The sequence below is a fragment of the Bos taurus genome, chromosome 1, assembly GCF_002263795.3.
Source record: "Bos taurus isolate L1 Dominette 01449 registration number 42190680 breed Hereford chromosome 1, ARS-UCD2.0, whole genome shotgun sequence".
In the NCBI taxonomy this organism is placed as follows: domain Eukaryota; kingdom Metazoa; phylum Chordata; class Mammalia; order Artiodactyla; family Bovidae; genus Bos; species Bos taurus.
Window position 1 is genome coordinate 81,253,287 of NC_037328.1, and position 22,016 is coordinate 81,275,302.

A 22,016-nucleotide genomic window follows, 5' to 3' on the forward strand; every position below is an offset into this window, starting at 1 on the left:
AAAAAAAAGAAAAATGCTAAGCTAGCAACAGAAAAGGACACCCTGGGGGCACTTCCATCACCTTCTTTTTCCACTTTACTACCTTTTGCCAGACATGGTCTCAAGCTCCTGGACTTTACCCACTGCACAGGCTCTGGGCTTCACTTGTCGCTAAGTAGTGACATAGCCCCCCTCTTGCCCTGGCATGACACAAACCCAACCACAAACTGAAAAGGGGCCATGGCAACCTTTGGAGAATGGACCACTCCAATAAGAAAACAGGAGGGGAGCAAGGCCTACAAATGTACCATTGGTGCTGGTGCTGAAAAGAAAGCTGTGGGATGGATAAATGAGGGGTGGGTGAGTGAAAAGACGAGTAACTGAGTGATGATTCAACAGCTGATTTAATGACTGAATCAGAGATGAGCTTCCAACCTTGAAGCAAAACTGAATTTCCATTTCCAACACTTGTTCACTGAACACCGAGTTCCCCAGAAAACCCTCTACAAAGATTTTTAAGAAAATTAAAATCACTTAAAACCTCACAGAGAAGTGACAACGCGCTTGAAAAAACTGGAGTTGTCTATGAGAGTTCCAGAAACAGGCCTCAAGGTCACTTATGAAGGAGAAAGCTGAGGGTCCCCCCATCCCCACTGATTTGTGAGAGGGAAGGAGCTCCAAGTTGCTCAGGCCGGAGACTTCAAGGCAACATGGCTGTTGGTTGGGAAGAGAGAACTACAAAGGGTGGCAGGCTGGGAGCTTCTCACTTAGCCTGACAAGTGTGCTACCTTTATTAGCAGCTGGAACGTTACTTGTGGGTCAATTACTGCGTCAATCAGCTCTGCAGCGTCCTACCGCCCGCCCCGGCCCCCGCCCCACACCCAACCCAGGGAAGCCTTCAGGGTACAACAACTGTATTCTAAGCTATCTGTTCTATAAACATAGATTTAGTGCTCTAGAGAAGACCAGGATCTGGGAGGAAGAACACTGCATTCTCAGAGGCCTGTGTGAACAGTTTAGGAGCTCTTCAAGGCTGCCTGGTTCTCTGAGATGAACTGGCTGAAGCTTTTGACTTTGGGATTCAGTCGGTGGGTGAGCTGAATGTCACGGTCTGGCTTCATTTGATAGAACCGACACATGTTGGCCATTTCCTTTGCTCCAGGAAATTCCAGCTTCTGGTAAGCCTCTGGGGTGATCTTTTAAGAACAAGTTAAAAAAGAAGGAAAGAAAAGAAACAACAGGAAATGTTATAGCCCTCATTTAAAGCAGTTGGAGAAGAACTTGTTCACTTTCATGATGATACAAATCCAAATTCTTTTGCCTAATCCCAAGACCCAAGAAACACTGAAATTTTTTTCATGGGCAATTTGGCAACATACTGACTTTCCTGAACCAATTTGGAGGCAAAACCTTATCTAAACTTATGAGAAGTTATTTATAGTCTTCATCCTGTTTAGTGGAAATTGCCCTGTCTTTCTCTGCAGAGATATTGATATGTTTGGTTATAGGGTCCTGCCCCAGCCCCTGATGGTGATACAGACATAAACCCATCTAAAAGCTGAAAGATTCTGAAAGCTGAATTGCTTCTGGCCACAAGCACTTGGGATAAGGTACCATGGGTGTATAGCCCCTTTATCTGACTAGTTTTCATATACATTTCCTCCTGGGATTCCTCAGCATTCCTTGGAGATCTTCAACCCATCAAGCCCTCCATGAAGCATCAAGGCACTAGACTCTCCATCCTTCCCTCCTGATTGGAAACAAGCATCTGAACTTCAGCCATGCAGCCTCTGCCAGGGCCAGGCCCAACAAACACTGCCCATCACACACCCACTGAGTCACCCTCTGTCACCCTCTGCAAAACCCTTCTGACACTAAGTGGATCTATAGTGACGCCATCTGCATCAACTAAGACCATTTCTTTCCTTCTTTCTTTCTTCTTCTTCTTTTTTTTTGACCATGATACATGGTATGTAGAATCTTAGTTCCCTGACCAGGGATCAAAATCTTGCCCCCTTCAGGAGAAGCTCAGAGCCCTAACCACTGGATCACCATGGGATTCCCATTAAGAACATTTCTAACTATTGGATCCAATATAATCAGTCTTTAGCCTCCAGCAATAAACTCTAACCTCGCTCCGAAAACTCTAACCTCTATCTGGCCTTAGAATAATGTGACAGGTGCAAACTCATATAAAACAATGACTGTCATGCCATTTATAATAATGAAAAATCAAGAACAATCTGCATATCCAAAAAATAGAGGAATGGTAAAATAAACTATGGTAACTATGGTACATCTACACTAGAAATATTATGCAGTCAATATTTTTTAAAAAATTGAATAGAAATATATGCTCATAATTTAATGTCAAGTGAAAAAGCCAGATACAAAACGGTACTTGGCATGTTGTTTTAATTTTATTACATATATATTGGGAAAAGACTAGAAGAAAATGTACAAATCTTAACAGTTACTATCTCTGATAGATTAAACAATGTGACTTTTATATTCTTTTTTAAAATAAATTTCTGTATTTTCTGCCATAAGCATTTCTCATTTTTGAAATCAGAAAACATTTTTAAATTTTAGTGAATTTGAAAATAGAACACCATCAAAGAAGCATGAAGATGACTTCTAAAATGTCTGTCTCCTTGAGTTACTCTCTCATCCTGTAACTTTGGTAACTAATATTCCTCAGGAAAATAAGGGATTCTTTTCTGCAGGTTTTTGAAGAAAAGAGATTTGCTCTGTTGTGTCTCACTTTTCTGAGAGAACACTGTCCCTTTTGGAGTTAGACAGGCAGTTTCAGCCAGATCAGAGTTTCTGATGGGAGTTTATTCTGGGGAGTTCAGGAGTGGGGTCGGGGGTGAAGGGGTAGTCACTGAAGCAAATTAAGCAAACAGCGACCTTCTGAACAGACAGGGAAAGTCAGACTGCCAGGGCTGGAGCGCCACCTTGTGGCCACATGCATCCTTCCCCAGAGTACCGCAGCCTGTAAGCCTTTTTCTACTCCAGACAAGCACCAGTGGCTTTAAGTCAAAGTAGTTTCTAAGAACTGGAGAAGGAAATGGCAACCCACTCCAGTGTTATTGCCTGGAGAATCCCAGGGACGGGGGAGCCTGGTGGGCTGCCATCTATGGGGTCACACAGAGTCGGACACGACTGAAGCGACTTAGCAGCAGCAGCCCCTTCTTCTTTATAGAGTTCAGACCCCACAGACAAAATGAATACAAGACCCAAATGCAAAGTACTAGGAGAGGGGTCAGTCACTAAATAGTAAATTTGCACCCAGGGATAGATGACTTTGCAGATGTTCTCATAAGTACATCTTTTGAATGAGTGATGACTTCTTGGGCTTGGGAGTAACATTTTCTCCATGAAATTTGAGTGGTTTTCAGTAAGATCCCCAAATGTGGTTTTATAGCTGGATTGATACCTACAATAGTTTTCTCCCCAAAATATCTGTCGGCCTCCTCACAGGGCCAGTACCTGAACAGGTGAAATGGGAGTCTAGACAGCCTCTCAAGATTCACTGGCCCAAGAGATGCGATGAAAATGAAAACCAACCCTCTGCCCCTAACTCTAGGAAACATTCTAGATCAGATTCACCAAACTTACTCTTGAAGGGCTAGGTATAAATATTTAAGGCTTTTAGGCCATATGGTCTCTGTCACAACTGCTCAGATCTACCAATGTATCCTGAAACCAGCCAGAGGCAATACACAAACGAAAGTGTGGGTGTGTTCCAATCAATCCTAATTTGCAAAAGCAGACTCGAACTCTGTAAAAAGGAAGGGACTCTCTCTGCTCTGGAGAAATGTCAGTGCTGGGCAGAACCTGAGAAACTATCCAGACTACACTCTCCTTTCACAGATGGGAGAACAGCAGCCAGGAGAGGCAAAGGGCCGTGTTAGTTGATGCCTGCCAGCCTGAGGGAAGGTAGGGTCCTCCTTTCAGATGCGACAGTGTGCAGGCCAGGCACACACAGATGCACACTTCCTTCTCAGAAACACTGTTCTCTCTCCATCCTCGGACAACAGCTGCTTGGAGAAATGGCTGGAAGCACTCAGGATGAACCATTGCCCTCACTTCTCCATAAAAGGTCTGTCGTGGCCACACTCAAGCCCAGGCCATTCCAACCCAGTTCGTTATCGAGGGCTTACTAAATGCCAGACCCAATGCTAGCCTTTCCCACATGGGTCTCACCACATCCTCGCAACAAGCCTATGGCAGGTGTACTAATCTTCTTTAACATATCAACTAAGGGAGTCTGGAGAGGTTAAGTCTGCTTCCCAGGTGGCTCAGTGGTAAAGAATCCGCCTGCCAATGCAGGAGACTCAGGAGACATGGGTTCCACCCCTGGGACAGGAAAATCCCCTGGAGAAGGGAAAGGCAACCCACTCCAATATTCTTGCCTGGGGAATTCCATGGACAGAGGAACCTGGTGAGCTACAGGCCAGGGGGTCGCAAAGAGTCAGACATGACTGAACACGCACACACAACCATGGAGAAGTTAAGTAACTTCCCAAGAGTCCCCAGAGGGATAAGGGCAGAACCAGGACTTGCTCACTTCCCCAGACTGCCTCCAGTTCATTCCTGTTGATTCTAGAACTTGTCAGGCCAGCTCTATCGCTCCCTTCACCCATACGCAGTCTTGCCCAGACTCAAGGACCACCTTGAAGCTACTCCTTCCGTGAAACCTTCTCCTACCCTCTCTGACCGCCCGTAGAGCAGAGAGTGTGGGCAACACAATCAAGCACCACAGCGTTCTGCTCTTGTCTGATCACTGTGACGTCACATGTGTGAGATTTTCACCCCAACTCTGCTGTGACGTCCTCAAAGGTAGCACCAGGTATATAACAGGTCCTTGAGATATGCTTGTTATATGCCAAACACTAGCCTAAGCTCCCTGAATATACCCCAATTTTCACAAAACGCCCCAGGTAGATACTCTCATCCACTTTGTGAATGAGGAGGCCACAACTCAGAGAGGCTAAGTGCCTTGCCTGATGATGGCTAACTCTGGCACACTGGCCTGATCAGCAATGAGTCCCTGGGAGGGGAGGGATAGGACGGTGTATATGAGAACGTTGTACCTTGGTCTTCAGAGTCTAAGTTCTTTCCACCCAAAAGGAATTGCATTTTAATAAGCTGATTAATCTGAAGCCAAAGCAATAATGTCTTAAGGGTAGGATTCAGATGCACCAACAGATGAAGACAGATTCATGGAACAGGAATCCTCTCCAATTTCTTCCGATAGCCTCAGATCAACCCTGCTCAAATCTGTGAAAAGTCTCCCAGAATTTATAAGTTAGTGGGATGTGACCTCCTGTGATCATGTTTATGTTTCTTAAAAACTCACCTTTGCATCTCAGACTTCTTTCCCCAAACCCTTGGACAGAACATCAGCATACTGCTGTATGGTCAACGCTTCTGCACTGAGACCCACGGCCTTGCCCACAAACTCCTCTGGAGAATTAAAGATGCTGCAGACGACAGCTCCAATATCAGCAACCGAGATACCATCCATTGGTACATCCCCCATTGGCAGTGCTAGTTTAAAAAATAAAAAGATAAAAATAGCTAATTATGTCACATCCTTGGTAGGTCCCGTCAATCTGATTTAATCAACCAGTTAAACAAAAGGTATGGGAACACCATGTAACACTGAGTCGCTACCATCTATGCAATTATAAGGTTTGTTTGAGAAAATATCATAATACCTGGGTATTGATTTAAAAAAAAAAAAGAACTACCATTTACTAGGTATCTTCTTGGAGAAGGCAATGGCACCCCCACTCCAGTACTTTGCCTGGAAAATCCCATGGATGGAGGAGCCTGGTAGGCTGCAGTCCATGGGGTCGCTAAGAGTCGGACACGACTGAGAAACTTCACTTTCATTTTTCACTTTCATGCATTGGAGAAGAAAATGGCAACCCACTCCAGTGTTCATGCCTGGAGAATCCCAGGGATGGGGGAGCCTGGTGGCTGCGGTCTATGGGGTCACACAGAGTCAGACACGACTGAAGTGACTTAGCAGCAGCAGCAGCAGGCATCTTCTTAGTAAAGAAGGAATGGGTGAATTTAACTCAGATGACCAGTATATCTACTACTGCGGGCAGGAATCCCTTAGAAGAAATGGAGTAGCCATCATGGTCAACAAAAGAGTCCAAAACGCAGTACTTGGATGCAATCTCAAAAACGACAGAATGATCTCTGTTCGTTTCCAAGGCAAACCATTCAATATCACAGTAATCCAAGTCTATGCCCCAACCAGTAACGCTGAAGAAGCTGAAGTTGAACGGTTCTTTGAAGACCTCCAAGACCTTTTAGAACTAACACCCGAAAAAGATGTGCTTTTCATTATAGAGGACTGGAATGCAAAAGTAGGAAGTCAAGAAACACCTGGAGTAACAGGCAAATTTGGCCTTGGAATACAGAATGAAGCAGGGCAAAGGCTGATAGAATTTTGCCAAGAGAACGCAGTGGTCATAGCAAACACCCTCATCCAACAACACAAGAGAAGACTCTATACATGGCCATCACCATCAGATGGTCAACACCTAAATCAGATTGATTATATTCTTTGCAGCCAAAGATGGAGAAGCTCTATACAGTCAGCAAAAACAAGACCAGGAGCTGACTGTGGCTCAGATCATGAATCCCTTATTGCCAAATTCAGACTTAAATTGAAGAAAGTAGGGAAAACTACTAAACCATTCAGGTATGACCTAAATCAAATCCCTTATGATTATACAGTGGAAGTGAGAAATAGATTTAAGGGACTAGATCTGATAGATAGAGTGCCTGATGAACTATGGACGGAGGTTCATGACATTATACAGGAGACAGGGATCAAGACCATCCCCATGGAAAAGAAATGCAAAAAAGCAAAATGGCTGTCTGGAGAGGCCTTACAAATAGCTGTGAAAAGAAGAGAAGCGAAAAGCAAAGGAGAAAAGGAAAGATATAAGCATCTGAATGCAGAGTTCCAAAGAATAGCAAGAAGAGATAAGAAAGCCTTCCTCAGCCATCAATGCAAAGAAATAGAGGAAAACAACAGAATGGGAAAGACTAGAGATCTCTTCAAGAAAATTAGAGATACCAAGGGAACATTTCACGCAAAGATGGGCTCGATAAAGGACAGAAATGGTATGGACCTAACAGAAGCAGAAGATATTAAGAAGAGGTGGCAAGAATACACAGAAGAACTGTACAAAAAAGATCTTCACGACCAAGATAATCACGATGGTGTGATCACTCACCTAGAGCCAGATATCCTGGAATGTGAAGTCAAGTGGGCCTTAGAAAGCATCACTACGAACAAAGCTAGCGGAGGTGATGGAATTCCAGTTGAGCTATTTCAAATCCTGAAAGTAGATGCTGTAAAAGTGCTGCACTCAATATGTCAGCAAATTTGGAAAACTCAACAGTGGCCACAGGACTGGAAAAGGTCAGTTTTCATTCCAATCCCAAAGAAAGGCAATGCCAAAGAATGCTCAAACTACCACACAATTGCACTCATCTCACACGCTAGTAAAGTAATGCTCAAAATTCTCCAAGCCAGGCTTCAGCAACACGTGAAGCGTAAACTTCCAGATGTTCAAACTGGTTTTAGAAAAGGCAGAGGAACAGAGATCAAATTGCCAACATCTGCTGGATCATGGAAAAAGCAAGAGAGTTCCAGAAAAAGATCTACTTCTGCTTTACTGACTATGCCAAAGCCTTTGACTATGTGGATCACAATAAACTGTGGAAAATTCTGAAAGAGATGGGAATACCAGACCACCTGACCTGCCTCTTGAGAAACCTATATGCAGGTCAGGAAGCAACAGTTAGAACTGGACATGGAACAACAGACTGGTTCCAAATAGGAAAAGGAGTACGTCAAGGCTGTACATTGTCACCCTGCTTATTTAATTTATATGCAGAGTACATCATGAGAAATGCTGGGCTGGAAGAAGCACAAGCTGGAATCAAGATTGCTGGGAGAAATATCAATAACTTCAGATATTCAGATGACACCACCCTTATGGCAGAAAGTGAAGAGGAACTAAAAAGCCTCTTGATGAGAGTGAAAGAGCAGAGTGAAAAAGTTGGCTTAAAGCTCAACATTCAGAAAACGAAGATCATGGCATCTGGTCCCATCACTTCATGGGAAATAGATGGGGAAACAGTGTCAGACTTTATTTTGGGGGGCTCCAAAATCACTGCAGATGGTGATTGCAGCCATGAAATTAGAAGACGCTTTCTCCTTGGAAGGAAAGTTATGACCAACCTAGATAGCGTATTGAAAAGCAGAGACATTACTTTGCCAACAAAGGTCCATCTAGTCAAGGCTATGGTTTTTCCAGTAGTCATGTATGGATGTGAAAGTTGGACTGTGAAGAAAGCTGAGTGCCGAAGATTTGATGCTTTTGAACTGTGGTGTTGGAGAAGGCTCTTGAGAGTCCCTTGGACTGCAAGGAGATCCAACCAGTCCATCCTAAAGGAGATCAGTCCTGGGTGTTCTTTGGAAGGAATGATGCTAAAGCTGAAACTCCAGTACTTTGGCCACCTCATGCAAAGAGTTGACTCATTGGAAAAGACTCTGATGCTGGAAGGGATTGAGGGCAGGAGGAAAAGAGGATGACAGAGGATGAGATAACTCGATGGATGTTATTTTGAGTGAACTCCGGGAGATGGTGATGGACAGGAAGGCCTGGCGTATTGCAATTCATGGGGTCACAAAGAGTCAGACACGACTGAGCAACTGAACTGAACTGAAGCATCTTCTGTGTGTAAAAACCCCAATATCTCTGTTCAGCTCCAGATGCATTTGTCCCATGTCCTACTCAATATCCTTACTTAAATGTTTAATGACATTTTACATTTTAATGTTTAAAAGACATTAGAAACTCACTGTGCCCCAAAATGAATTCCTGGACAACCTGCTTCTGCTACAGACTTCCTTCTCAGTTAATGGCAACTCTATGATTCCAGTTTCTGAAGTTAAAAATCTTAGATTCAACCTTGACATTTGTCTCCCACCCCAGATCCTTTTTTTTTTTTTGTAGTCGTATTCATAGTGTCTAGAATTTGAAGACTTCTCACCATCCTCACTGGCATTACCCTAGTCTAAGCCACCATCTGAGAAGAGCTAACTCGTAAAAGACGCTGATGTCGGGGAAGATTGAGGGCAGGAGAAGAAGGAGGCGGCAGAGGATGAGATGGTTAGATGGCATCACCAATTCAGTGCACACGAATCTGAGCAAACTCTGGGAGATAGCAAAAGACAGGGAAGCTTGGTGTGCTGTAGTCTATGGGGTCGCAAAGAGTCAGACACAACTCAGCGACTGAACAACAAAGCCACCACCATCTCTGACTTGGTTTATTGCAAAGTTGGGCCCCTTATTTCCAATTCCACTCTTGCCCTTCCACAGTCTCTTTTCAACACAAAAGTCAGAGTGATTCTGTAAAAACTAAAGTTAGCTCATGTCATATCTGCCCAGACCCCTCCAATGGTTCTCTGTGTCTCTCAGGAGAAAAACCATGGCTTACAGGACCAGACCCTCTACTACCTCTGGCCTCACCTCCTACTCCCCTCTCCCCAAGCCCCCAACCTGCTCCGATCCAACCACACTGGCTATTCTGTCTGCCTGAAAATGTCTTCCCCTGAATATTCACAAAGCCAGTTAGTTACCTCTATCAGAAGTTGCTCAGATGTCACCTTCTCAAAGAAGCCCACCAATCCCCTAATTTAAATTTCACACACCACGCTTACTGCTAACACTCCACATACACTTTACTCAGCCTTATTTTTTTAGAGCACTTATCGCTTTCTAACATATAATACATTTTACTTCTCTATTATGCTTCTCTGCTGTCTACCTCCTCGACCAGAATATGAGCTTAATGAGGGCTGATAAGTCGCTTCAGTCGTGTCCGACTCTGTGCGACCCCATAGACGGCAGCCCACCAGGCTCCGCTGTCCCTGGGATTCTCCAGACAAGAACACTGGAGTGGGTTGCCATTTCCTTCTCCAATATATGAAAGTGAAAAGTGAAAGTGAAGTCGCTCGGTCGTGTCTGACTCTTCACAACCCAATGGACTGCAGCCTACCAGACTCCTCGGTCCATGGGATTTGCCAGGCAAGAGTACTGGAGTGGGCTGCCATTGCCTTCTCCATTAATGAGGGCAGAGCTTTGTCTGCTTTGAGTGGTTTATTACTGAATCCCCAGTAAAGTAAAGTAAGTGACTGGCACGTTGGAGGCCTTCAAATATTTATTGAATGAATCAGTTAGCAAACATATTGGCTGGTTTAATCCTCAAAACAACCTTGAAACATAGCAATATCAGGGAGTTGCCTGAGGTTACTCAGCCAGCAAGCAGCAGAACTCAAGCCCTCATCCATCACTCCGAATTCTGTGCCCTTCCTACGGGTGGGCACAGCCTCTCACAGATTCCCAGAAGCCCACACTCCTGAGGCTGGAACCCAATGTGGACGTGATCTAGCCCCAGCACTGCTGGTTTTTAAACTGAAGAATCTAAGTCTATTGACTCACCCAGTGCCTTACAGTTAGAAAACAACAGGCCAGGACAAGAGTCAAGGTCTCTGAAGTCCAGTCCAGTGTAAAAGTGACTTAAGGTTTAGCAGCCAGGAACTAAATGTCACAGTTTGTCTTTTTTCAGCAAAATTAATCTCCTACCTGATATCTGGGTAGGCAAAATGTCTGCTCATTCCTCTGCATAAATTATAACATATATAAATTTATAAATATAAATTATAATTATAAAATATATAAATTTATAAATATAAATAAATTATATTATAAATAAATTACATCTTATAATTGTAAAAAGGCAGTCTCTGTTTTTGAGGCATTCAGAATCAAGTCTATTCTGACTCTGAGGTTTGCTTTTATTTGAAGATTGAAGTTCTTGGGCTGAGTTTAAAAGATGCTAAGGGACAGTGGTTCTGGAATTCTGTTCGCAGCCGGCCAGCGTCGCCTCTAGCTCGCTTAGCTCCAGCCAAAGAAGAAAGGGTTAAGTAAGGTCTCTATACCATGGCTCGTATGTAGGCAGATCAACCAGCGGTAAAGCACAGAGGAAGCAACTCACTACAAAAGCTGCTCGCAAGAATGCGCCCTCTACTGGAGGAGTGAAGAAACCTCATCTTTACAGGCCTGGTACTGTGGCACTCCGTGAAATTAGACGTTATCGGAAGTCCACTGAACTTCTGATTCACAAACTCCCCTTCCAGCATCTGGTGTGGGAAATTGCTCAGGACTTCAAAACAGATCTGCGCTTCCAGAGAGCAGTTATTGGTGCTTTGCAGAAGGCAAATGAGGCCTATCTTGTTGGCCTTTTTGAAGACACCAACCTGTGTGCTATGCCAAACGTGTAACAATTATGCCATAAGACATCCAGCTAGCATGCCGCATATGTGGAGAACGTGCTTAAGAATCCACTAAGATGGTAAACATTTCAGTCTTTAAAAAAAAATTATCTTCTTCCTGCTACTGGTAGTTCTGAACGTTAGATATTTTTTTTCCATGGGGTCAAAAGGTACCTAAGTATATGATTGCAAATGGAAAAATAGGGGACAGAAATGAGGTATTGGCAGTTTTTCCATTTTCATTTGTGTGCGAATTTTTAATATAAATGTGGGACATAAAACATTAACGAATGTCAGAATGTTTCAGTGAACAAGTCTCATCAGTTCAACTTTATAACAATTATAAATAAACCTGTTAAATTTTTCTGGACAATGCTGGCATTTGGATTTTTTTAAAACAAGTAAATTTCTTATTGACTGCAAAAAAAGAAAGAATATGGTTCTGGAATTCTCTGGTGGTCCAGTGGTTAAGACTCTGCACTTCCACCTCAGGGGGCACGATTTCAATCCCTGGTTGGGGAACTAAGATCCCACTTGCCTGATTGTGAGACCAAAAAAAAACAATTTTTTTTTTTCCATTAAAAGAGTATGGTTCTGGAGTCAGATTACCAGAGTTCAAGTTCTGGTTCTACCTTACTATTGATCTTGGCAAAGTTAATCTATCTGTGCCTCAGTTTCCCCATCTGTGAAACAGACACCAAACACCCAGTAAGTCTTCAGTAAATGCTAGATATTCCCTATGGTGTGTGTGTAGGAGAAGGCAATGGCACCTCACTCCAGTACTCTCGCCTGGAAAATCCCATGGAAGGAGGAGCCTGTTAGGCTGCAATCCATGGGATCGCTAAGAGTCGGACACGACTGAGCGACTTCACTTTCACTTTTCACTTTCATATATTGGAGAAGGAAATGGCAACCCACTCCAGTGTTCTTGCCTGGAGAATCCCAGGGACAGCGGAGCCTGGTGGGCTGCCGTCTATGGGGTCGCACAGAGTCGGACACGACTGAAGTGACTTAGCATAGTATAGCATGGTGTGTGTGGTGGGGGCGGGGTGGTGGCAGGGAGCTATTCCCTATGGAGGGGGCGGCGCTTGACGGAAGGGAGAGGATGAGGCTCAGGGATACCTGAGGCTGGGTTTTACAAACATGAAAGAAAGTGAAAGTGAAAGTGAAGTCGCTGTCGTGTCCTATTCTTTGCAACCGCATGGACTGTAGCCCACCAGGCTCCTCCATCCATGGGATTCTCCAGGCAAGAGCACTGGAGTGGGTTGCCATTTCCTTTTACAAATGTAGGCAACTCAAATGGGACTGGATACCAGCAGAAGTTTAAAGCATCACCTCTTCACCTAGGGCCAATCTAATTCATAGATTATAATATCCTAGCTTAGAACCTGGGAAATGTCACGTGTGCAGGCTTCTGAAATCTGGTAGAGGCATAGGAAGAAGGGAAGTGGGGTGAAGCGATGTATCACATTTACATACTTATCTGGTCACCTGCTGAACTATTACCCAAGTCATCCGTGACATGTGGCAGGCACTCCAGGCTCAGATCTACTTTGACACGAGTTACGTCCCTGGTAAGTCTTAATTATTCGGCAGGGAAGAAAGACTGACTTGCAGTCACTGATTCTCTCACACTCCCTCCATGCTACAGAGCCACCCTGGACTATGGGCAAAGAAAATGTCCCCAAAGGGCAGGGGAGTGCTGGCCAGTGGACTGGCAGCATTGGAATTACCAGGAGTCCTGGTTAGAACTATAGTCTTGCAGGCCCCAGACCAGACTTATGGAACCAGACTCTGCAGGCAGGGCTGGAAACCCGTTCCCAGGGAGTCAGTGTCCCTCTCAGGATTCTCCCATCCAAGTACTAACCAGCCCAATCCTGCTTAGCTTGAGATCAGACAAGCTCGGGTGCATTCAGGGTGGCCATGGACCCTCTCAGGATTCTGACCCTGAGATCCAGGTCAAGAGAAGAATGTGTTCCCTGTGGCCACAGAAGGGCAGAGAGATGAGCTAGAAGGGAAAGTCATCTTGTCCAACTTTCCTATTAGACATGAGGAAACTGAGGCCTGAGGCCACATGGCTCACTGCTTATATGAGGAGCGTCAGCTGGATGAGACAGGAAGTGTAATCCTTGGTGTTTCCAGCCCAAGATCCAGCTTCCCGGGAAATCTAGGACAATGCTGGGCCCCTGTCAGCACTTCACCCAGAGCCAACCACACAGCAGGCACTCGGATGGCATGCGGAGAGAGGAAGGAGGGGAATAGGAGGCTGGGCAGCAGGAAAGCTGGTGTCAGGGTAGTTTCATTCCAACCCTCCACGTACCCAGGGTGTAGTAATCTCCATCAGAGGCCTTCACCGGTTTCAATGGGCCAAGAAAGTTTTCAAAGTAAGCTGCCACTCAGACGCTGGTCATGGGAACGCCAATGGACCAGAAATACTCCTCCACCTCTCCCTTCCCGTCAAAGTGCAGCACCTCCAGCTTGCCGTTTGTCAGGCGCTTGACGTTCTCCAGGCCGCTGTACACCACGTGCTTCAGACCCTGGCTCTTGGCAACATCAGCCACCACCTTGCCCTGAGGGACAAAGGTAGACGCCTTATAGAGAAGGTTGAATTTGCATGCAGACTGGGGGGCTGGTTCTGGGTCCTCTACCCACCCGCCTTTCTCTTACTGTGCTCCTTGGAGGGGATTTTCCCAGCCTCAGATCATAGGAGAGGCCACCAGGATCCAGGAGCAGAGGCTCCATTGTGTCAAAATGCTGAACCCATCTTCTGGTGCAAACAGTAAGGAATCCGGCCCCTGCCTCTGGGCTCAGTACTCTGTGATCCACTACCACATTATATATATATATATAAGAAGCTCAGGGATACCTGAGAAAGCAGTGTGTGATGTTTTCTGATGATAGAGTATATCTGTTCACCATTTGGATACTGAGGGCAAAATGGAGGGAGATATATATGTATATAATTGGTTTTTATAAACACACACACACATACAAGCATGCATGGATGTACATATATTTTCTTTTTTGTAGTTTTAGTTCCATTTTTTTCAAAGCTCCTTCATCCTTCCTCTCCCTCTCTCTTTTTTCCTTCTTTTCCTCACAAAACCCCATACCAGACAGAGAAGACATAACTAATCTGGCTTAGGTTGAGAAAGTGAGACAGAGAAATGACTTGTACCCCTACATTCCACAGTGAGTGAATATCAGAATTAGAACTCAGAGTTCCTAAAATAAGCCCTTCCTAAATTTATCACTTAAAGACAAGCTGTAAGTGACGTAATTAACAGACATTCCTAAAATGGTTCAATCCTGCTCTTAATTTTTTTGAATTTTACCATTTCTGAAAAAGTCTGACCCCATTCATTACATTTTAAAAATCTAATCTTCATATTTTCTATTTAAACTTATGTATAATTTGCAAATAGTACTGGCATAGGGGAAGGGATCTTATAATACTACTATAAGTAGATCTTTTAATGACAGAAAAGTTCGCTGTACCCCCATGGTGATAACTACTTTCCAGAAATTCTATGGGCTCATTCCTGATATTCTACGTGCTCATTTTCATCTCTTTTAGCTGCTTTTTATTTCTAAATAACATGTTTATACTGCTAATTCTCGATTTTTCTCAGTTTAAGGAATCATCTACTAAATTTCTACTATAACAGATGAGCCTCATCATCAGCGCTCTCTCTCCCTCTCTCTGTCTCTCTCACATGGGCTTCCCTGGTGGCTCAGTGGTAAAGTATCCACCAGCAATGCAGGAGATGCAGCAGGAGAAGCGAGTTTGATCTTTGGGTCAGGGAAGACCCCCTGGAGAAGGAAACAGCAACCCACTCCAGTATCCTTGCCTGGGAAATCCTCTGGATAAAAGAGCCTGGTGGGCTACAGTCCATTGGTCGCAAAGAGTTGGACATATCTTAACAACAGCACAACAGTATTCTCACACATACAGCCCACCACCACCATAACCATCACATACATACACAACTGCCTTTTTTTCATCCTCAGAATATCATATTTGGGGCTACATCATTCATCAGTGCTAACATGGGTGAAGCAGACCCACGCGATATTTTATGGTCACATTCACCTTTTCTACAAATTTTCATTTTCCCTGGAGTTCATCCTTGTGGCTCATTTGCTTGTTTGCTTACTTCTTTTCTTATGTACCCATTGCTAATTCATTTCCAAATTCTATGCCGGAAGTCTAAACATAGTCCTTCCATTTTGTTCTTCCCATTTCACTCTCAGAGTAACCTTAATTCATGGGATGTCCTTGCTGCCAACCCTCACATGCCATCGACAACAAACGGTAAGAATCAGAGGCTCTAAAAGCTGGCTTCACTACACGACCACTCTCAGATCTCCAAGGTCACCTCTGGACAGATGTCACATGACACTGATTTTACAGTCACCTAATAATCCACCTGAAGTACATGGATTTCATAAATGCCAGAGGGAAGTGATGGGGTGAGGCCCACCCCCTTCCAGGGAGGGGAGCATGGCCAGGCAGGAAAAAAGAAAGGGCTTGAACGTGGGTCCCACCTGACACACTTCTTTCTCTTTGCTGAAATGGTCCCAGGAGTTGGTTACCAGGAAGGCCCCATAGGCTCCTTTCAAGGCAGCCTCCACCGATGCTTTGTCATTCAGGTCCCCTTTAACCACCTCGGCCCCAAGGTCCCGGAGCACCTGCGCCTTTGGTTGGGTCACATCTCGGGTCAGCGCTCTCACCACATACTTTTTGCCCTCCAACATGGCCCGGCCACAGAGCCGCCCTGAGCTCCTGCAGAATTGGGGAAGAAAAAATACAGAAAGGATCAGGAAGAATGTTCACTAAAAGAAGCTGATTAAGGAATCCAATTACTCAGAGTAAAACTGCTGCTCTAACTACTTCAGGAGGCATTCCCATGGCTTGCAAGAGTGGTTTTCAAATTAGGTTTCTCACAGCGTTCTCAGAGGTAGCTTAGCAGAAGCCATGGAGGAGAGAAAGAATGGGGGAGCCCGGAGGCAACAGGGAGGCCAGGGGAGCAGGGGACCAGAGCCTCCACCCCAGAGTCCACTGAGCAATTCTACTTTTAACTGGTCAGGCTCCGCTGTCCATGGAATTTTGCAGGCAAGAATGCTGGAATGGGTGCCATTCCCTTCTCCAGGGGATTTTCCCAACCTGGGGATCAAACCTGGGTCTCCCACATTGCAGGTAGATTCTTTACCATCTGAGCCACAAGAGAAGCCTTAACCGGTCATAGGTTTCATTTTTTAGGTTCTTCATAGAGTTTTACTTTCAAAAGAAGTTCCTATTCTATTATTTTTTTTTTAAAGTTGAAAATGCAGAAGTTTCTTTTTATGATGTTTAAGACTGTTCATGATATGATCATCACTCACCTGATTAACCCACTTTACAAATATTTACTGAATGTCCTATGGGGGGGGTGCCACATACTCTGCACATTCACTGATATTTGGGATCCTCCATCAAACTGGTCCCATATCTGTCCTGAATTTTGTGTGTGTGGTTCAAAAAACATCTTCCGTTCTCTCTCCTGCCTAGCTCCCTGAGAGGCTGCCCTGTATGGACTCCATCAGTGGGCTCTTTTGCCTTCAGTCTGGGTCTGGCCAGAGGAGAGCATCAACAGGGGACCCAAGGGTTGGAGCAGAGGTGACCCCTTCACACTGCTGCTCTTCCCAGGGTTTGGTCATCTCTCTTATCCTTTGGTCCTTTTGTGTTGCTTACTTGGTCTTTCTGTTCTTTCCCATCTTTACTAAATTTTCTCAACTTCTCTGAGAGAGTGTGGCACTTCTTTTTGGGGGTACCCCAACTGATAGATTATTGATAATCCGGTCAGCCTGCCGTTCAGTGGACTTTACCTTTGGATCCTTAGCCAGTTTTGTGCTCTTGTACTGAATATGAATGGATAGCCAAAGTTCATCAGATGTTCGAGGAAAGCCTCCAGCATGAAAGGTAAAACGAAAATAAACAAACCGATAAAAAAGAAAAGATAAAAAAAGGCAGGGAACAGAAGAAAATTTTTAAAGAATTAATATCCTCAGAGATTGGAGAAGATATTACATTGAGAACACTATTTCTGAAATGCTGCCTCTATAAAAATTAAAAATCAATTTAAAAAAATCTGTTGACCTTATTAGTTTGCTAGAACTGCCATAACCAGATTCTACAGAATGGGGGTTTAACCAACCCATATTTTTCACACCCCTGGAGGCCAGAAGTCCATGAACAAGGTGTCCTCAGCTGGCTTGATTTCGCCTGAAGCCTCTCTCCTCGGATTGTGAAAAGAGAGGCTGCTCACTGTGTCTTCATGTGGGCTTTCCCGTGCGCACTTGAGCCCCTCGTGTCTCTGTGTCAAACTTCCTTCTTCTCAAGAGAACAGCGGTCAGATTGGACTGTGGCCCACTCTTATGGCCTCACTTTACTGAACCACCTCTTTAAATGACCTCTTTAACAATACAATAACACATTGTATATGTGCAAATACTGTCACATTCAGAAGTACTAGGGATTAGGGTTTCAACATACAAACTTGGGGAGGGACACGGTGCAACTCAAAACACTGACTGTTGTAATTATTTCCTTATGACTGTACTGTAACTTAAAGTTCACCTTGGAGACAAATTGTTTACTCTTTATCCCCGTTTGCCAATCATGTTTTGAGATTAGTTCCTGGAACACTGCAAGCTTTCAATATCTGTTTACTGAATGAAAGAATCAGTGAATGAAGGAAGTACAAATAATGAAACCTCTGTGCTCTGCATTCTCAGCTTTCAGATGGACAGTCTTTGCCTGGACCCACATAAAATGGAGAAGCAAGCGATATGGACAAGTATGAAAAAATAAAAGGAGTTGAACCAAAACCAGGACTGGCTCTCCTAATCACACCCACTTTGATGTCTCATTAAGACTCTAACCAGGGGACAAATTCAGCCATATTGGCTGTGCTCCCTTGCAGGTGAGTCCATGAAGAGAGCAACATTTTAATGGCAGACACTGGAGATGATGCTCAAGAGTTTGACATGCAAACGCATCCACAAGTAACGGTTAACACTTTCCCTATCACATTTAATTAGGCATCTTGTATTTTTATCTGCCAAACTAGTAACCCTTTCCCAAATTCCCAAACACACACCCAGAAATCCAAGGTTATTGAACAAAGGATTAAAACTGGGCAGTAAAGCAATCAGCACACCTCCTCAGCCAACTGCAAGTCAACTTTCTTCAACTTTAACACCTCTAACCTGATTCCTTTAGGAGCCACTCCCAAGGCTCTTACCATCCTTCTACTCTGAATGCCTAGGCAGCAACTCAAGTTTAAAGAGACTGAAACAGGGCTCCTGACTTGTCTTGACCTGCTGCCTCCAGGTCCTCCCCATTTCAGTGAATCACAACTTTATTCTTTCAGTTGCTCAAGCCAGAACATTTAGGAGTCATTCTTCACCTCTGATATCTGACCCATCAGGGAACCAAGTCAATGCTCCGTAAAACATATTGGGATATGACCACTCCTTAGTCTAAGTCACTGTCAATCATGCCTGGTTTAGGGCAACAGCCTCATAAGTCTCCCTGCTTCAGCCCTTGCCCCCTACAGCTTCTTCACCAAACAGAAGCCAATATGAAACTTTAGCACCAAGTCTTATCATGTCACAACTCTGCTCAAAACCCTTCAGTGATTTCTCATCTCTTTCAGGAAAAACCAACAACTTCACTATTGCCCTAATACGATATACAATCATCCCCTCATCTGATTGCCTTTTTTTTCCTTTTAAAGTCAGTGTCATACCTGGCTCTTGGAGTTGTTTTGGGGGCAATGTGGGCAGCTTCTGTGCTGGGTCTTCCCTGCTGTATGGGCTTTCTCCAGTCCAGGCTAGTGGGAGCTACTTTCTAGTTGCAGTATGAGGGCTTCTCATTTTGGCGGCCTCTGTTGTTGCGGAAGATGGGCTCTAGAGGGTACAGGCTTCAGCAGCTGCGGCAAACTGACTTAGTTGCTCTGCAGCATGTGAGGTCTTCCTAAACCAGGGGTTGAACTGGTTGGTGTCTCCTGCATTGACAGGCAGATTCTTTACCACTGAGCCACCTGGGAAGCCCATGGCTGTTGGTTTCTTGATAATTTACTTCTCTTTTCTCCCCACTTTAGCACTTGCCTCCCTTCAGACAAAACCCCTGTCCTCATAGAGCTTCTATCCTAGTATGGAGAGAAGATGGTAAAGGAAGAAATCAAGCAGGAAGGGGAGTCAGACGGTGGCAGGGTGGAGTGAAGTTGCCATATTAAAAAAGGAAAGTCTGGAGAGCGGTTATGGAGAGGGCTTGGAAGACATGAGAGAGAAAACATCGTGGGTGACGAAGGAAGGAAGATTATTCTAGGCTGAGGGAGCAGCCAGTGCAAAGGCCTTAAGTTGGGAGTGTGAGGAACAGGCAGAGTGGCAGAGGGAGAATGGCAAAGGAGGAAGTGCGAGAAGGGTCTTGCAGGCCAATAGTCGGGCTTTCGTTTCACTTGAGTGATGTAGGGGGCGCTGTTACGGGGTTTTCAGCCGAGACCTGCCATGATCTGAAGTTTCAAATAGATCATCAAAAGGCAGGAATGAGAACTGACAGACGGAGAGTGAGCTGATTGGAAAGATTGGCAAAGATGGGTCTAGCTGTTGGAGAACAGATTGTGAGGGAGGCAGAGTGGAAGCAGAAATGCCAGTTTCAGGGCTCGGGCAGCTGTGCATGAGAGAAGTCCGGGCATGCGTTCTCCTAATCCCCACCCACTCCGTCCTTTCAGAGTCCTTCCAGTACTGGTCAGGACGCAGTTATCTTCTGCATGCCCATGGCCTTCTCACATTTGCTCCTTGTGTTTGTCAGGAAGCGAGTGGAGAAAAGTCTGTAGCGGATAACTTGTGCTGAAATGAGACTTACACCAACAAATCAGCCCATGATCAAGAACAAGACACTATGTCAGATGTCCTTGTGCCTCTGAGATCATTTCTGAACAAATCAAGTCAAATCACCCTGCCCCTTTACCACATCAGAAATGCAAGCAAATGATAGACTTTTCTCAATTTTCTCCAAAGGGCTCTTTGTTCAGTTTATGCTTGCAGGCTCTGAAATTAAAAACAGGAAAACAAGAAAGTAAGCCAAGTCAGCACACACTTTTAAAGTAAGAAGTTTTTTACCTGTTGCTCCAAACACTGCAATTATTTTCTTGCTGGTCATGTTACCAAACAAAGAATCAATGCAGTAGCAGTACTTTCCTCCAAACCGCGACAGCAGCTGAAATGCAGTTTCTGTCGCGTGTGAGAATTTTAAACCTTTCTGATTACCACACCCACCGCTGACTTTGTCCCTGCCTTGTAAAAACTTTTGTTATCACCACCTAACTAACTCACTCTGACACTGCAATTTTCTAAAGGAGGTTTCATTTATTCACTTACTCATGTGTTCAGCAAATGTGTAGTGAGTACTTTTGGTATACTAGGCACTGAACTAGAGGCTCTGGTAAGGGAGACAGACTAGTAAGTAAAAGAAAAGCAGAGAGAAATGCAGAGGGAACGTAGGTCCTGGAGGGAAAACACAAAACCCAGAATGGGGGTGTTAAGGAAGGCTTCTGAGGAAAGATGTCGCTGGAGCTGGCCTGAAGACCCCATGAAGCGTTCAGTTAGTGAGAGTAGGAAGAGAGACCATCCCAGGCAGGAGGAGCCACACACAGTCAAGCTCACAGGCAGGGTAATCATGACGAAGGGCTCCAGATGGCTGCAAAAATGCTACTTGAGTGGTGGGAAGTAAGACTGGGAAGGATGGCAGAAGGCAGAGGACAGAGGGCCGGTTTGTGGATTTATCCTGGCAGCCACCGCAGGTTTAGGTGATCCTCTGGCAGCAGAGAGGAGGATGGATTGAAAGAAGATGCTGCTGGAAGCAGGGTCTCCCCTAAGGAGACAAATAAGAAATGATACAGTTGAGAAGTGACAAAAGCTTGAATGGAGGCGCTGTTTGGGGTAAAAGTGTGCCCCTCCAAGATTCCTGGGTTGAAGTCCTACCTCCCAACACCTCAGGATGTGATCTTATTTGGAGAGAGAGTATATACAGAGGTCCAGTCAAGGTAAAGTGGGATCATTAGAATGTGCCTAATCCAATATGACTGATCTACTTATAAAAAGGGGAATTTTGGAGATTTCTCTGGTGGTCCAGTGGTTAAGAGTGTGCTTCCACTGCAAAGAGTGTGGGTTCCATCCCTGGTCAGGAAACTAAGATCCCACACGCTGTACAACATGGCCAATCAATCAATCAAGAGAAAGTGGGAAATTTGAACACAGAAAGAAAACAATGTGAAAATACAAGGAGAAGCCATGTGAACGTTCAGGTGGCCATCCACACGCCTAAGAGAGAGATCTGGAGTAGATCCTTCCCTCACAGCCTACAGAAGGAATCAGACCTACCAAAATCTGGATTTCCAGCCTCCAGAACCATGAGATAATAAAGTTCTGTAGTTTGATCAACCCACTTTGTGGTACTTTGGTGCAGCAACCCTAGCAAGCCAACAGAGGCAGTGACAATGGGGGTGAAGAGAAAGACATTCAGCAAGTAAAGTAAGAAGGCCTTTATGATTGATTGGATGGGGGAAGGGAAAGTGAGAAAGGACTAAAAATGGCTCTGCCAACTGCAGGG

At 44.7% G+C, this 22,016-nt stretch overlaps 1 pseudogene; it reads right to left on the minus strand.

The window, feature by feature from the left end:
- Positions 1 to 364: 364 nt before the first annotated feature.
- Positions 365 to 21,793, minus strand: LOC616971 (nmrA-like family domain-containing protein 1; annotated as a pseudogene).
- Positions 21,794 to 22,016: the final 223 nt, after the last annotated feature.